The sequence below is a fragment of the Meles meles genome, chromosome 10 (assembly GCF_922984935.1).
Source record: "Meles meles chromosome 10, mMelMel3.1 paternal haplotype, whole genome shotgun sequence".
NCBI lineage: Eukaryota > Metazoa > Chordata > Mammalia > Carnivora > Mustelidae > Meles > Meles meles.
This window is the reverse complement of record NC_060075.1, coordinates 94767412-94782500: the sequence shown is the minus strand read 5'-3', so window position 1 is coordinate 94782500 and position 15089 is coordinate 94767412. Positions and strand designations below refer to the sequence as shown.

Below are 15089 nucleotides of genomic sequence, written 5' to 3'. Positions count from 1 at the left end.
TGAAGATTGATATCTCTCATTAATTTTGGAATATTTTTAGGCATTAAATTTCTGCAAATTTTTCTAACTTATTCTCTTTTCTGCAGATCAAAACACATGTTTATCAGACCTCTTCATTTTTAAAATAAGATTTAGAGCGAGAGAGAATGTGCACACACATGTAACAGCAGGGTGGAGTGGGGGAGGCTCACCACTAAGCAGGGAGCCTGAATTGGGGCTGGATCTCAGAACTCCGTATCATGACCTGAACCGAAGGCAGAAGCTTAACTGACTGAGCCACACAGGTGCCCCCAGACCTTTTGATTTTGTTTCATAGGTCACTGAGACTTTTCTTAAAAATATTTTTTTTTCTCCTTTAGTTTGGATAATTTCTACTGACCCCCCCCCCCCATCTTCAATTTCACTGAACTTTTCCCCCTGGTTTATCCAGGAATTAAGCATTTTAGATACTGTATTCTTCTGTTTATAATTTCAACTTTTTTGGAAATTTCCAGTTTGTGAAATTGCCCTATCTTCTAATACATTTATGTTTTCATGAAGTCCTGAACTACCTACAATAATTATTTATAATTATTTCAATATATGGCTCATCTGCAGGTATTTCCATTGACTTTTTTTCCTTCTGGATTAAGGATATCTTCCTGCCTTTTTACATCTTATTATTTTTTTGCCCTTTGCTGGATGTTATGGATGCTATGACACAGGGACTCTGGACTGTACTATGCATAACATGGAGGGCTGTGTTTTGTTCTGACAGGCAATTAATCTGATGGATCAGTCACCCTGCTTTTGCTGAGGATTGACTTTAAACTTTGTTAGGATGGACCTATTTTGACGTTTTAGTCCTTACTCCTAAATAATGGCCTTTTGGGGATCTCAACTGAGTGCCCAGGGTTTCTGCCACTGTCTCTCCACTTTGTCTATGTCAGAAATCTAATGTCTCTCCAGCACAGTACTACTTACGACATTTTTGTTCATCCCTCAAGACTCTGAGCAGGTCTCAAGGAGTTTTGCTCTGTCCATGAGCAGCTTTGGATTTGGCCAGGGACTTTGAGGGAACCAGAGTACACATACCTGTGACAAGTTTTCTGTGGCTCTTTCCTCTGTGTATCCTGCCTTGTAAATTCCAGACACATTAGTATCTGTTTCCTCTGCCCAGCAAAACTTCCAATCTCTGCTTGGGCTCCATTTTTTCTGCACAGCAGTTGGAAACTTTCCCTAGTAGAAAGCTAGGGGAATGTAGGATCTACCTCACGTCTTTCTCTTTTTTTAGGAATGGCAGTCTTGTGCTGTATACTAATACCTAAAAAGTTACTTCTTATATATATTTTTTCCAGTTTTATAATTATTGATGGTGGCAGGGTATGTACAACATCGGCTGCTCTGTCATAATTGGAACAGGCCATCCACACTGCACTTCGTGAAGAATTCTAAGTTCAGTGTTTCAGACATGGAGTTCAAGATGGCAGTTCAAGAGACAGGGCTGGAGGTGTCCTCATGAGCCACCCGCAGAAGGTGCTCTGTAGGCCAGGGTTAGATTTGCAATTTCAGAAAAACCCCTAGGTTCCAATGGTTAGATTAAAGATGATGCATGGTGAGACTGGAGGCCAAGTGACCAACTTGGAGGTCATTGTAGAAATTGTGGATTAAAACTGTGTAAGGCAGAGGCAGTTACGGTGGAGAGGAGAGAATCTGAGGGATACTGAAGATATAACTGACAAAATTTACACTTGGTTGGAAGTGGAAGCTGAGGGACAAGAGAATCAGCAATGATTCTTGGATGTTGAACTTGAGCAAACGAGCGGATGCCAATATTTCTTAATAAAACCAAAGGAAGAGTGGATTCAGACAGGGGATGAAGGTTGTGCTCATTCATCTTTCTTTTTTGTTGTGTGGAAATATTTTATTTTATTTTTTATTTTTTTTAAAGATTTTATTTATTTATTTGACAGACAGAGATCACAAGTAGGCAGAGAGGCAGGCAGAGAGAGAGGAGGAAACAGGCTCCCCGCAGAGCAGAGAGCCCGATGTGGGGCTCGATCCCAGGACCCTGGGATCATGACCTGAGCCGAAGGCAGAGGCTTTAACCCACTGAGCCACCCAGGTGCCCCGCGTGTGGAAATACTTTAAATCAGATCCCAGAAGTCACTATCATTCCACCCTTATATATTTTACTTACACCTCTAAAAATATGGACATTTAAAAAAAAACACATTGCTGTTATCACCCTGAAGAAGTTACCCATAGTTCTTATTATCATCAAATACATATTCAAACATTCCTGATTATCACAAAGATGTCTCTTTTGACAATGCATTTCTTGGAATCAAAATTTGAAGAAGGTTCACATATTCCTTATTATTGTTACATCTTAGATATTGTCTAATCTTGAGTGGTCTTCCATGCCGCTGACTTGCTGTCCTGCAGGATATTCCACAATCTGGATGTTTCCTCATGGTGCTTTGCTTCTTCCTTTATATTCTAAATTTTCTATAACTGAAAACGAGCTTTAAAGACTATTATGAAGAATACTTCATTAATAGTGTTGTCCATGTCCCACTGAAGCACATTCGGGCATGTGATGTCTGTTCATCTACTCATGGCAATGCTAAAATGGGTTCCTGGTTTCTGATGTTGTCAGCCTGATTCCCTGGACATGCTGAGTGTGTACCGCCAGTGGGATAGTAAATAGGTAAGAGGGTACAGGTTAGAAAACCAAGAAGCACAAATGTCAGAGGGATGGTCAGGAGGCAAGAAGCCCACAGAGGAGAATCCTGGGAGGCAAGTGACCAGTCAAGTAAGACAGACTAAAATGTATGTGTTGGCTTCAGCAATGATTGCTGTGAGAGCAGTTTAATGCAGGAGTTAGGGCCCAAGTCAGACTGCTTGGACTGAGGTGTGGAAGTGGGGAAGAAAGGTGGCTGGCACTCTTAAGAGCATGGCTCTAAGAAAAGGGAGAAGGATGGCACAACTGGAGCAGAGGAAGAGTTGTTACATTGCTGTTGTTTTCATGGAGAGACATTCATATGAGAATTTCATAATTGTTAAGTTATTATTATTCATGTAGAAAGTTCCAAAAACATTAGTGGCTGCAAGTGTTCACTGCTTTGTTCATTAACATCATTCTCCACATATACTTTTCTAATCTTTTACTGTATTCTTGCTGTGAGCTGAATTAGTTTAGGAGCCACAGATTTTGAAATGTTATGCAATTACTTAGTAAAGCTTCCATTAGATGAAGATGTTAGAAAGCATTTTGTCAGATTTTCACTGTGTCGTATTCTAAAATGTAAACCATATACATCATCATTATATTTTTACTTATCTTAACCATATTAAAAATATTTGAGGCAGCAATATGATAATTAGGCTATTATAATGGTATGAGATTCTCTTAGGTTTCCAATCTGAAGGATTCTTTTAAAAAATGTATTAAGGCTTAGCAGATAAAATTTATCATGAATGCTGTGTGATTCCACTCATACAACATATTTGAAATGATAAAATTTTAGAAATGAAGGACAAGTTATTGATTCCCAGGAGTTAGGGAAGGAAGGGGATGTGGGTGGGATTATAAAAGGGAACCCTGAGGGATCCTTGTGGTGGTGTAAATAGTCTGTATCTTGACTATGGTTGTGGATACATAAACCTACACAGGTGATAACATTGTACAGACACACACACACACACACAAACACACACAAACACTGGGGAAATCTGCCCAGGAAGAGTAGGCTGATTCTATCAATGTCAGTATCCTAGTTTTGCAAAATGTTACACTGGGCTGAACTAGACAGAGTGTGCAAGAGATCTTTCTGTATTCCTAAAACTGCATGTGAATTTATAATTATCTTAATAAAACACCCAGTTAAAAAGTGAACCCTGAAGTCCACACTTGCTGTCACCTGCTCACCATCTCCCAGGTTACAATGCCCCATATCTCTCCATGTACAGTGAAAATGCAGTGGACATCTTTAACGTGAACTCCATGGAATGGATCCAGACTGTCCCTCTCAATGACTTGACATTGAGATCATGTGACTAATGAAAATATTGACTGAAAATGGAAGTAGGAATATTCATGTATACATCTGCTAATTTGGAGGCTGAACTCAGAGTAGAAAATCCTCATCAAAACCCAAAATGGTTAATTATTAGTACAAAAGTATTTTGTGATTCATACTTAAAGTGTCATTGTTATGATCAAACAGTACCTTTATATGTATTCATTTATATCATATGCTATAGATGCTACATCCTACATTCAGTTTAGTTACTTTTACTTGTTATTAATTTTCACTTAGTATACTTGTGTATCCTAAATGGTTTTTTTTTTTTTTTTTTAAAGATTTTATTTATTTATTTGACAGAGAGAGATCACAAGCAGGCAGAGAGGCAGGCAGAGAGAGTGAGAGGGAAGCAGGCTCCCCTCAGAGCAGAGAGCCGGACCTGGGACTCGATCCCAGGACCCCGAGACCATGACCTGAGCCGAAGGCAGCGGCTTAAACCACTGAGCCACCCAGGCGCCCCTACTTGTGTATCCTAAAAAGAAAATTTTATAGACCAAGAAAAAAAAAACCAAAAACCAAAGCTCTGTTTAAGATTCTCAATTAGAATTTTATAAATTCATAATAAAAAAGTATATTTCTACTACAAATAATCTCAAACACAAATAAAAACTTAAACATAAAAGACTGCCATTTTGTAAGAAAAGATCACTGAAGATTAAAGAATAAATTTGGGGATATCTATATATAAGATGAGCTACATATCAAAAATAGTTTATATAGGAATAGGATGAAGAAAGTATTCAAAATTACGTGAAATTTTGTCCTGCTTTAAACAGTATCAGCTGTGGGAAAAGCTTTTGCAAGGACTACTTGACTACATAAAACATGAAAATTTTTTAGCATTCTAAATGTGAATGAGTAACATTAACTATTTGAGAAAATGAATTTATTAGGCAGATGAATCTTCTGAAGATAACCTTAATACTAATAATTTCTAAAAAGTTAACTTAAAAATCGAATGTATTTCTATGTTACCAATATTCAGATTTCTTTAATCTATGATATTCATATTTCTGAAATTTTATCCCTTTGACTGGTATTTTTCTGTTTTTTTTTTTTTGCTTGTTTGGTTGGTTTTTGAGAATATTTTGAGGGGGGCACTTAGAATATTTTAATAACTAATGCTTTATATATGAGCAAACAGACTTACAGCTTAATTTTAAAAAGTATTTGTTGAGATGGTAATCTTGTTTTTCATTATTTTAGGTTCAACCCCTGAATAGTGAAGGATCCTTAAATATTTTACTTTCGGAGACAAAAAGATTAATATATTTCAAAAAGAAGATGACATGTAAGAAACAACTTCTTCTTCTTAGAACTACTTCTAAGAGATCATGTCTCTAGCTGACGTCCCAAGGTCAGAGACCAAACGAGTGGAGAAGATCTGACATCGATTCGCTGCGCTGGTGGCAAAGAGTGACTGTCCATCATCGTTGCATATCTGTATAGATACAACATTTACTCTTGGCACACTTGTTATTTTCGAGTGGGACTGATGGAGGCACGGTTGGACATAAGCACCTGTAAACAATGTAATCCCCATTTACAGTGTTCACTGTGCAGACTCACTCACTCTCTAACAAGCTACAGTTCAGGTACTGAAAGCAGATGTAGCAACCCCCCCACTTCCCCCCCCGCTCCCCCCCTGCTCCCCAAGCCTACTTCAGCTCCCCCCCCCCGTATTTTTAGACTCTAGATTTGCAGTAAGAAAAAATCCATATGGATTCATTTCTTTTTTTCCTATTTTACTGATAGGATGGAATGTGTCATGAAGCTAAGTATCAGTTTGCTAGGACTGCCATGACCGAGTATCACAGAGTAGGTGGCTTAAACCACAGAAGTGTACTGGTTTGCAGTCCTGGAGGCCACAAGTTTAAGATCAGGATGTCAGCAGGGTCTGTTCCTTTCAAAGGCTGTTGAGAGACAACCTGCTCCGGGTTGGTCACGGCAATGACCTCATCTCAACTTGATCATCTGCAAATATCCCATTTCCAAATAAGGTCATATTCACAGGTACTGGAGATTAGGACATTTAATATCTTTTAGGAGGAGCCTCAATTTAATGTGTAGCAAGCTCTCCTATTTTCTTTTTGATGGTTTCTGGGTGACAGTTTATTTACTTCTAGATATTAAGAACTAAAATAGGGTAGGCCCTGGTCTCCTAGGGGTCTAAAGAAGGGTTGCATCCTCCACCAGGTTTAGAACAGGGAGAGAGTAGAGGCGGATTCTTACCTCCAGTAGAGGGGAGGTGGCCGGGGGGCAGGGAGGGGGGGTTACCCCACCTCTGTACCTCTTCCTCCTGTTGTAGGCCTCAGAAAAGCTTTGCTTTTTTATAGTAATTGTTTTTATTTATAGACAGATTCACCCTTTACATTTTACCCTGCAGCACAACAGAATACTCTAATGCCCTTACACCACAAAAATGGGGTAGGAGGAAAACAGGAAAACATGTGAAGGCCAATCAAAGTGGAAAGACACCAATGCAACGGCTCCCACCTTCTAAAGAAGCCATGTTGCTTTACAGATATGAGTCAGCACAGATTTATTCTTCAGTTATTGGTTAAACTGAACATTAAATTCTGTTCATTAATGCTCCCTTCATATTCTTGATAATGGATAACGGATGCCATAAGCATCCCGTTTCAACTTTTAAAAATTAGAGTAGTATATTTGTGCAGATCTTTAATTACAAGATTAATATGAAATTAATGGATGGGAACCCATTTTAACAGTTTAAAGGATGATGCTGTTTTATTTGTTTAAAAATTTGTATAGATGGAGAAGAGCTAGTATTTCCTGAAACATCAGATAATCATCAGAAACAAATGGTCTGGCACCTCCACAGCAAGCGGCGATATTCCTTCAGAGTTCCCAGAGGGAAGTGGTGTCTGCCCATGGGGCTGTGATCACCACCCTTCACATGTGGGCCAGAGGGATCACTCCAGAACCATACGTTGTTTGATGTTATTTGGAAGAAAAAGAAATAAATCTCTGAAACTCGGGCAGAAATCTCTGTTCACATCAGTGTTATGTTTATTTCTCTGTGAAACTTCAAAAAACCCCTTTATGTAGTAAGTATAAATGGAAGTGTAATGTTGATTCATTTCTCTGTGAGTGTGAAATAACTGAAATTCAGTATATAAGCCTCCATATAACATAGAGAACAAATGTGTACACACATCATAATGTATGTCCCATTACCATTTTGTAAACAAATAAATAGTACTGTGTATGCATGTAGATTGATTACTCTCTGACTCTGGGTGTGTTTTGCTTTGACTTTAGAACAACATTTGGTAATGAACCATTACTCTAGAATCTGCATGGCTTATCTTCTTTTCCATCCTTCAGTCTTTTTTTTTGCTCCCTTCAAGATTTATTTATTTGACAGAGAGAGAGATCACAAGTATGCAGAGAGAGACAGAGAGAAGGGGAAGCAGGCTCCCTGCCGACTAGAGAGCCAGATGTGGGGCCCAATCCCAAGACCCTGAGATCACAACTTGAGCCGAAGGCAGAGGCTCAACCCACTGAGCCACACAGGCGCCCCATCCATCCTTCAGTCTTAACCTATATGTGTCAAATGACTTAAAATGCGTTTCCTATATATATGGTTAGGTTTTGATTTTCATTAAGTCTCATGTTGTCCATGTTTTAATTGGGAGTATTTAGAACACTTACATTTAATACAAATACATTGACATGTTTGATTTTAAGTATATCATCTTTCTTATTTGTCCTGTTTTTCTTTCTTCTTTGTTCCTGTATTCTTTTGAATATTTTATTATCCAATTTTTCTGTTATAATTATTATTTATACCGTTTTTTGGTAGTTGCTTTCCAATTTAGATCATTACAGTTCTGATACCAATTAATATGTGTGAATTTTTCAACATTACCAAGAAATTCTCACACCAGCTGGGTGTCCTGGACACACCCTGGAGATAGTGTCAGGTTCCACCTGTTAAGAGCTCAGTCCCAAAAGACTGACCATTCCCCTCCACTTCAGACAAGTCTCAAACCTAGGTTGTCACCTGTAGTTCTGACATACGGGTATGGATCAGTGGCTCCAACAACTCCCTCCTAGGGTTCAAGTAACTTGCTAGAGTGGCTCACAGAACTCAGAGAAACATCTTACCTATCATTGGTTTATTATAAAAGGAACTCAGGAACACCCAAATGGGAGAAATTGGACAAGTTATATGGAAAGGGAACAGGGTTTCCCTCCAAGCCCAGCATCTCCCTGAACCTTCTCTTTCTGGGTTTCTGTGGAGGCATCATGACACAGACATTATATCGAATGTCATTGGTAATGGATTTAACTTACAGCCCTTCATCCTTCTCCAGATGTTGAGGAGAGTGGAACTGTCAATTTAAACCTTCTAATCGCATTCTAATCACAGAGCTGGGTTCCTTGGCAACCAGCCCCCATTCTTAGGTTCTTTCTAAAGTCACCTGATTTAATATAACAAAAGACACCTTTATCACTCTCAACGCTTAGGAAATTCCAAGGATTTTAGAAGCTTGGTGGAAGAAATGGGACAAAGACCAAATATAAATCTCTTATTATAAATCACAGTATCACAAGTATGCATCTTTAACTTACCACTATCTACCCTGAAATGATACCAGTTTACTATATTGTAAAAACCTATAACAATTTATTCCATTTCCCTCTCCAGATTTCGTGCTATTATAATACATTTTGTTCCCACATGCATTCTATTTTTTAAATTTTTTACTTATTTTAATTTCTTTTCAGTGTTCCAGAATTCACTGTTTTGCACCACTCAGTGCTCCATGCGATACGTGCCCTCCATAATACCCACCACCAGGCTCATCCAACCTCCCACCCCCCTCCCTTCCCAAGCCCTCAGTTTGTTTCTCAGAGTCCACAGTCTCTCATGGTTCATCTCACCCTCCAATTTCTTCCAACTCACTTCTCTCTATCTCCCCATGTCTTCCATGTTATTCCTTATGCTCCACAAATAAGTGAAACCATATGATAATTGACTCTCTCTGCTTGACTTATTTCACTTAGCATAATCTCCTCCAGTCTCGTCCATGGTGATACAAAAGTTGGGTATTCATCCTTTCTGATGGAGGCATAATACTCCATTGTATATATGGATCATATCTTCCTTATCCATTCGTCTGTTGAAGGGCATCTTGGTTCTTTCCACAATTTGGCTGTTGTGGCCATTATTGCTATGAACATTGGGCTACAAATGGTCCTTCTTTTCACTACATCTGTATCTTTGGGGTAAATACCCAGAAGTGCAATCGCAGGGTCATAGGGTAGCTCTACATTTAATTTCTTGAGGAATCTCCACACTGTTTTCCAAAGTGGCTGCACCAGCTTGCATTCCCACCAACAGTGTAAGAGTGTTCCCCTTTCTCCCCATCCTCTCCAACACTTGTTGTTTACTGTCTTGTTAATTTTGGCCATTCTAACTGGTGTAAGGTGGTATCTCGATGTGGTTTTGATTTGAATCTCCCTGATGGCTAATGATGAACATTTTTTTTATGTGCCTGTTAGCCATTTGTATGTCTTCTTTGGAGAAGCATCTGTTTATGTTTTATGCCCATTTTTTGACTTATTTGTTTTTTGGGTGTTGAGTTTGAAGAGTTCTTTATAGATCTCGGATATCAGCCCTTGTCTGTAGTGTCATTTGCAAATGTCTTCTCCCATTCTGTGGGTTAACTCTTTGTTTTGTTGACTGTTTCCTTTGCTGTGCAGAAGCTTTTCATCTTGACAAAGTCCCAAAAGTTCATTTTCGCTTTTGTTTCCTTTGCCTTTGGAGACATATCTTTTTTTTTTTTTTTGATTAAACGATATTTATTTATTTATTTATTTATTTATTTCTGTTTATTTTCAGCGTAACAGTGTTCATTTTTTTGCACCACACCCAGTGCTCCATGCAGTACGTGCCCTCCCTATTACCCACCACCTGGTTCTTCAACCTCCCCCCCCCCAACCCCTTCAAAACCCTGTGGTTGTTTTTCAGAGTCCATAGTCTCTCATGGTTCATCTCTTTCCCTCAACTCCCTCTCCTCTCCATCTCCCCATGTCCTCCGTGTTCTTTGTTATGCTCCACAAATAAGTGAGACCATATGATACTTGACTCTCTCTGCTTGACTTATTTTGCTCAGCATAATCTCTTCCAGTCCCATCCATGTTGTTACAAAAGTTGGGTATTCATCCTTTCTGATGGAGGCATAATACTCCATCGTGTATATGGACCACATCTTCCTTATCCATTCATCCGTTGAAGGGCATCTTGGTTCTTTCCACAGTTTGGCCACCGTGGCCATTGCTGCAATAAACACTGGAGTACAGATGGCTCTTCTTTTCACTACATCTGTATCCTTGGGGTAAATACCCAGCAGTGCAATTGCAGCGTCATAGGGAAGCTCTATTCTTAATTTCTTGAGGAATCTCCACACTGTTCTCCAAAGTGGCTGTGCCAACTTGCATTCCCACCAACAGTGTAAGAGGGTTCCCCTTTCTCCACATCCTCTCCAACACACGTTGTTTTCTGTCTTGCTAATTTTGGCCATTCTAACTGGTGTCAGGTGGTATCTCAATGTGGTTTTAATTTGAATCTCCCTGATGGCTAGTGATGATGAACATTTTTTCATGTGTCTGATAGCCATTTGTATGTCTTCATTGGAGAAGTGTCTGTTCATATCTTCTGCCCATTTTTTGATATGATTATCTGTTTTGTGTGTGTTAAGTTTGAGGAGTTCTTTTTTTTTTTTTGTTTTTCTTGCAATTAGAATTTTTTTTTAATTTATTTATTTTTATTTGTTTATTTACAGCATAACAGTGTTCATTGTTTTGGCATCACACCCAGTGCTCCATGCAGTACGTGCCCTCCTCATTACCCACCACCTGGTCCCTCAACCTCCCAACCCCCCCACCCCCCCGCCGCCCCTTCATAACCCTCTAGTTGTTTTTCAGAGTCCATCGTCTCTCATGGTTCATCTCCCCTTCCAGTTTCCCTCAACTCCCTCTCCTCTCCATCTCCCCATGTCCTCCATCTTATTTGTTATGCTCCACAAATAAGTGAGACCATATGATACTTGACTCTCTCTGCTTGACTTATTTCGCTCAGCATAATTTCTTCCAGTCCCGTCCATGTTGCTACAAAAGTTGGGTATTCGTCCTTTCTGATGGAGGCATAATACTCCATCGTGTATATGGACCACATCTTCCTTATCCATTCATCCGTTGAAGGGCATCTTGGTTCTTTCCACAGTTTGGTGACCTTAGCCATTGCTGCAATAAACATTGGGGTACAGATGGCCCTTCTTTTCACTACATCTGTATCTTTGGGGTAAATACCCAGCAGTGCAATTGCAGGGTCATAGGGAAGCTCTATTTTTAATTTCTTCAGGAATCTCCACACTGTTCTCCAAAGTGGCTGCACTAACTTGCATTCCCACCAACAGTGTAAGAGGGTTCCTCTTTCTCCACATCCTCTCCAACACACGTTGTTTCCTGTCTTGCTAATTTTGGCCATTCTAACTGGTGTCAGGTGGTATCTCAATGTGGTTTTAATTTGAATCTCCCTGATGGCTAGTGATGATGAACATTTTTTCATGTGTCTGATAGCCATTTGTATGTCTTCGTTGGAGAAGTGTCTGTTCATATCTTCTGCCCATTTTTTGATATGATTATCTGTTTTGTGTGTGTTGAGTTTGAGAAGTTCTTTATAGATCCTGGATATCAACCTCTGAGGAGTTCTTTATAGATCCTGGATATCAGCCTTTTGTCTGTACTGTCATTTGCAAATATCTTCTCCCATTCTATGGGTTACCTTTTTGTTTTTTTGACTGTTTCCTTTACTGTGCAGAAGCTTTTGATCTTGATGAAGTCCCAAAAGTTCATTTTCGCTTTTGTTTCCTTTGCCTTCGGAGACATATCTTGAAAGAAGTTGCTGTGGCTGATATCGAAGAGGTTACTGCCTATGTTCTCCCCAAGGATTCTGATGGATTCCTGCCTCATTGAGGTCTTTGATCCATTTTGAGTTTATCTTTGTGTATGGTGTAAGAGAATGGTCGAGTTTCATTCTTCTACACATAGCTGTCCAATTTTCCCAGCACCATTTATTGAAGAGACTGTCTTTTTTCTAATGTATATATTTTTCTGCTTTGTCGAAGATTATTTGACCATAGAGTTGAGGGTCCATATCTGGGCTCTCTACTCTGTTCCACTGGTCTATGTGCCTGTTTTTGTGCCAGAAGGAAAACTTCCAGACTCTTTTTATGAAGCCAGCATTACCCTGATCCCCAAACCAGGCAAAGACCCCACCAAAAAGGAGAATTTCAGACCAATATCCCTGATGAATATGGATGCAAAGATTCTCAACAAGATCCTAGCTAAAAGGATCCAATAATACATTAAAAAGATTACCCACCATGACCAGGTGAGATTCATCCCTGAGTTACAAGGATGGCTCAACATTCGCAAATCAATGTGTCAGTACAAGTCAATAATAGAAGAGAGAAGAACCACGTGGTCCCCTCAATTGACACAGAAAAAAGCATTTGACAAAATCCAGCATCCAGTCCTGATTAAAATGCTTCAAATATAGGGATAGAAGGAACATTCCTCAACTTCACAAAATCTATCTAAGAAAAACCCACAGAGAATATCATCCTCAATGGGGAAAAGCTGACAGCTTTCCCTTTGAGATCAGGAACACGACAAGGTTGTCCACTCTCACCACTGTTGTTCAATATACCAGAAGCCCTAGCAACAGCAATCAGACAAGAAAAAGAAATAAAAGGTATTCAAATTGGCAAAGAAGAAGTCACACTCTCTCTCTTCACAGATGACATGATACTTTATATGGAAAACCCAAAAGACTCCACCCCCAAACTACTAGAACTCATACAGCAATTCAGTAATGTGGCAGAATACAAAATCAATGTATAGAAATCAGTTGCTTTCCTATACACTAACAATGAAAACACAGAAAGGGAAATTAGAGAATTGATTCCATTTACTATAGCACTGAGAATTATACCTTGGAATAAACCTAACCAAAGAGGTAAAGGATCTGTACTTGAGAACTACAGAACACTCGTGAGAGAAATTGAGGAAGACACAAAAAGATGGAAGACCATTCCATGCTCATGGATTGGAAGAATAAACATTTTTAAAGTGTCTGTACTGCCCCAAGCCATCTATACTTTCAACATCATCCGGATCAAAATTCCACTGGCTAGGGTGCCTGGGTGGCCCAGTGGCTTAAGCCTCTGCCTTCGGCTCAGGTCATGCTCTCAGGGTCCTCAGATTGAGTCCCACATTGGGTTCTCTGCTAAGCGGGGAGCCTGCTTTTCCCCTCTCTGTGCCTTTCTCTCTGCCTGCTTGTGATCTTTCTGTCAAACAAATAAACAAAATCTTGAAGAACAAAAACAGAAACAAAATTCCACTGGCATTTTTCAAAGAGCTGGAGCAAACAATCCTAAAATTTCTATGGAACCAGAAGAGACCCAGAATAGCTAAGGAAATGTTGAAGAAGAAAAACAAAACTGGGGGCATCACGTTTCCTGATTTCAAGCTTTACTTCTAAGCTGTGAGCACCAAGAGGGCATGGTACTGGTGTTCTATTTTTATTAAACTATCACACTTGGGTATTATTTTTTCTTAAACAAACTATCAACAACTTATTTTAAAAAAGTAAAACAATTTATATTTACCCACGTATTTATCATTTTTGGCAGTCTTCATTTTTAATGAGTTTTAATGATTTGTTCTGCCTGGTAGCAGACATCGTTTTTGAAGAGATAAGAGCTGTTGTTTGCAAAATGACTTGCTTAGTGAATTTGTTTTATTTTTATTGTTCTCATTCCTTCATTGATTAGTCTCAAATTGGGATTATCTGTCAGGTATCTATTATACACAGGCAAAATGAACAGCATTTGCAAATGCGAATACCAGTTGTTCTCACCTGGAGAAATGTTCAGGGAACATTTGCTAAAATCCCAAGGTTTGTGGGTTTTTTTGGTCGTTGTGAAAACTAGGTGGGGAGGGTGCGGTACTGGCATCAGAGGGCAGAACACCGGTCAGTTCCCTACAGTGAAGAAGAATCTGGCCCAATATGTGAATCGTGTGGTGGGTGCGAGACACTGAGGCTGGTGCGTGAGGCACCACTGCTCCTTCTGCAAACTGTGTCTGTGCGGCTGGAACGAAGTCGTGCTTCTGAGGGACCAGCCCAGGGTCCTGGGGGCCAGGAGTCAGACAGGGCAGGGTCCCACGTGCCCTGCAGCAGGGTCTGGAGCTCGCAGTGGGGGACAGAAAGCATGGGGCGCGCTCACTGCGGACTGTCACCAACAACGCAGAGTGATGAGGCCATCCGGTGGTCCCAGAGCCCGACCGAGGAGCACGGGGCAGGGGCAGCAGCTGAGGTAAGAAACGCACGGGCTTTAAGGGAGACCAATGACAGAACGACATTCTGGAGGGAATGGGGTGGGGGGATGAGCCCAGGTTTCGGCCTTGACAGCCGGGGGAGGCCGCCGCTCTGTGAGGTCGGGAGCGCGGGCAAGGGGCTAAGTCTGGGACCCCCGGGACCCCACAAGGGCAGCATCCAGGAGGCGGCGGCCAGGCGCTTGGTGGGTGGGTGGGGGGGCTGGGCCACAAGGCGCTGGAGCATCAGATTGCGCACGTTGGGGTTACTGGGACTCCAGGCAGGTGGGACGACAGGAGCGCCCGACACGGGGAAGGAACCAGGCGCCGTCGCGGGGGCGGACACTGGGAGGTCCGGCACTCACACTATCCAACGCCAGCCCAGGACGTCGGCACTCGCAGGGGACGAGGCCCGTGGTCCCAGCCGCCGAGCAGCCTGGCTGCACGTGCTCCGCCCCCGCAGGTTGCCCCCGCAAGTCGCCCCCACGCACGGGGCTAGTGGCGCTCCAAACACAGCCCTGCCGGCCCCCGAAGCCCGTAGCTTACCGCCCCTGACTGACGACGCCGGCTCTCGGCCCCATTGGCCAGCGAAGAGGCTCCCGGAGG

General features: G+C 41.0%; 1 pseudogene; it reads left to right on the top strand.

Annotated features, from left to right (window-relative positions):
* The window catches only part of LOC123951554, a 46788-nt pseudogene extending 42743 nt beyond the window's left edge, over window positions 1–4045 (top strand).
* Window positions 4046–15089: the final 11044 nt, after the last annotated feature.